This window comes from Alosa pseudoharengus, unplaced genomic scaffold (assembly GCF_046254945.1).
Source record: "Alosa pseudoharengus isolate Yale_2024_CS ecotype anadromous, Long Island Sound unplaced genomic scaffold, YU_APseudo_1.1 YU_APseudo_1.1_scf_17, whole genome shotgun sequence".
In the NCBI taxonomy this organism is placed as follows: Eukaryota; Metazoa; Chordata; class Actinopteri; order Clupeiformes; family Clupeidae; genus Alosa; species Alosa pseudoharengus.
The window spans coordinates 5,759,747-5,762,819 of record NW_027468640.1 but is presented as its reverse complement, the minus strand read 5'-3'; the positions used below and the strand labels follow the sequence as shown (position 1 = coordinate 5,762,819).

General features: G+C 40.8%; 1 long non-coding RNA gene across 1 annotated transcript; it reads left to right on the top strand.

The window, feature by feature from the left end:
* The first annotated feature begins 1,166 nt into the window (after nt 1-1,166).
* Nucleotides 1,167-1,697, top strand: LOC143127921 (uncharacterized). The gene is made up of 2 exons (XR_012987731.1): nt 1,167-1,416; nt 1,450-1,697. It is a non-coding gene; the product is annotated as an uncharacterized LOC143127921 (long non-coding RNA).
* The last annotated feature ends 1,376 nt before the right edge of the window (nt 1,698-3,073 follow it).

Below are 3,073 nucleotides of genomic sequence, written 5' to 3'. Positions count from 1 at the left end.
GTATATGTAACTGCTGAAACTATGTACATTACCAACCTAATTTGTTTCCAATAACCCAAAGTTGAGGACGAGTTTAGCTCGCAGCTAACACTTATTTCAAGTGATAGCATTAAGGTGTGACTTATGTTTAGTTATGACATGTAAAGTTAAGCTTGCAAAACTTAGTTATGCAGTCACCTACAGGCAGCTTGACTGTGACTACGTTCGTGACACTGTCCTGTTAGTAAACTGGAAAGGGCAAAAAAGAGGAATGTAATGGTCACCTTAATCCCATGAACACCAGATAACTCTCTCACTAACGTTATTTTGTGCCTTCTATTTACGTTTGTTCAAAGACTTAATAAGTATGAGACCTTTTCGCTTCCCCCCTTTGATGCAGCTCCATAGGTTCCCATTCAATCCAAACGGTCATATTTCCCCTAAAAGGGGGCTTGTACATGCAGCACATACAAACAGTGTTGCCAACTATTTCAAATGGAAAGTAGCTAAAGGCAGCTCCAAAAGTCGCTAAATGTCGCTAGATTACGTCACCAGGTCGTGACCCCCCCTCTCGTTGTTCTCTCTTCCACATTCATGAAAGGTTTGGTATGAATGTTGAGTCATGTCTCATGAAACAGTCATGAATGCTTTATGTGCAGTCCCAGATAGCAATTTCCTTTGGGCCGGATTCGCATAAAAGCCTTTAGATCCGCCTGTAGCGGACATACGGTATCTGACTGTGGGCCAGGTCTGCTCCTGATACAGGTTTCAGCTCTGCTAGCAATGCTGTTTTATCACCGGTTTACAGATTTGTCCCAGGTCCAATTTCCGCAACTCAACTGGAAGTCAGGAGATGCTTTTAAAATACAAAACACTGATTCGGCCCAAACCTGTGATACGGATATGAGCCGAAGGACCATTTTTTTTACAGCAGACCCAGGTGGTAATGATATTAATTAAGGTGCTGATTCTGCTAAATTGACTGTCCTTTCCCTACTTCATTGTCAACTGGCTGCTAAAGAAAAAAAAGGTATTTTGGAATGGCACAAATTTAGAAACCATGGGGGTGCACTATGTTCCCATGGCCACTTCATTTCTACAGTAAGGCTGGAAAAGAAGATATAGTTGGCTCAATATTGATCATATGTTCGTTTTATTATTTTTATTATTACCTAGCAGTGGTAAAAGTAGTCAATTGTTGTTTGTGTCAGATCTAACAGTGCTATGAGACAACCCCATATTCTTTCCACGCATGCAGAAGTCCAAGCAGTAACGTTAATCAAGGATCTTTGGTTTGCTCACTATCAATCTTTTGACATGATTTGCCAGCCTGGGGTTGGACTAGGACAGCCCAACTTTTCAAGGTAGGTTATCTGCTTTTTATCTCTGTTTTATTCAGAGACAACAACAAGCAACCGAGCGATTGATAACTTTAAGGTTATACTATTATTTTCCAGCAATATGGGCTAGCCTACTACCTTAGCTTAAGCAAAACAGCCATCACAATAACTATTTTGGAAAAAACATTGATAACGCTAAAAGGATCACTGATGATAAAAAACGAGTGTAATTGTGACTACCTATTTTCAAAAAGGAATAAATGGCTAATGTTTATTTTGTGTTGTTTCAGATTGACAATGGAGATGACTGAGGAAGACAGCCTGAATATCGATGGGAACAGTGGAATTAACACGACTTAAACTTTGTCTGGGATTGCACTTCTACAGCCAGGTTGTTGAATAAAAAAATAATTAGACACTTAGGTGCAGTGTTGTAATGTAACGGAGTACAAATACTTCGTTACTGTACTTAAGTAGAAATTTCACGTATCTGTACTTTACTTCGCTATTTAAATTTATGTCAACTTCCACTTTTACTCCACTACATTTCCTAGATAAAATGTATACTTTTACTCCGTTATATTTCCATTAAGCATCTTCGTTACTCGTTACTAAAACATAAAATTAGAAAAAATGTGTGCGACTGCAATAAGGGAGGTTTGGTGAATCACTGCTCCTAGATTGCATTACGCACGCTCCGCACGCTGCACGCTCTATTTCAGCTCTTGTTTGTTGCTAAAGGAGGAGGACGCACAACTGAAACCGCCATGGAAGCACGAGCACCTACTGGAGGACCTCCCGTTATCATAGACGACCACCCCGACGATAGTGGTGAACTCGGTGAACAGGGTAGTGGTGAATATAACGTCATACACCCGTGGCCGTATTTGCAAGAAATGTTTCTGTACATCGGCTACCTGCCCTAGCGGCCTGTGAAAGGCTATTTATCCATAGCATCGCAGGAGTTGTCTTCAGTCCAAGAAGAGTAAGGGTGGGTAATCGGGAGAATTCCCGGTGGGCCGCTTCACTTTTGGCCCGGTCGAGGAAACAAATATTGACATTTGTCACGTTAGTCTATCTTTTCTTAAAGTAGGACACGTTCCGCATTCTGCATGACACCAATGCAATGCCTCTGCATGGGTTGTAGCCTACGTGAGGGAGTTCTCCCCTCCCAAAAAGAGTTGGTTGGGTCCATATAGCCCGTCTTTTCCGAAAGGTTTTCTCAGATACGGATAGCCAAGCCGGCCCTACAGTAGACACAAGCGTCAGGAAGGATGGAGGGTAGAAAGAGGCCAGGAGAGACTGAGCAGCAGATCAACCAGTCGACCACTGAAAATTATGAGCCCGAAATTAGTGATGAGGAGGCCATGACTACAGGGACAAGTAGAGAGGATAAATGAAAGTTATTTAATGTAAGAAAGAGCAATTACATTACATGATAAACCTATATGCCTTGTTTGCTCAGAAAAGGGTGTAGTAAAGGAGTAGGCTAAATCACCAAACAACAATATAGCCTACCCATGCAAAAAACATAGCCTAAACATTAGTTTAATATGCCTCTTTGTGGAAGCATGGGATAGGCCACATTTCAAAGGCTTTCTTTCTTTCTTTCTGTTTTGGTAACTTGTGGAATAGTGGAATATTTTTTGTTAACTTCTCAGTTGAAGTGAATTATTATATAACCTTTACACATTTGTTGAACCATGGTACTAATAAAAACTACAGGATAGTACAAGCAGGTCTTTTTTTTTTTG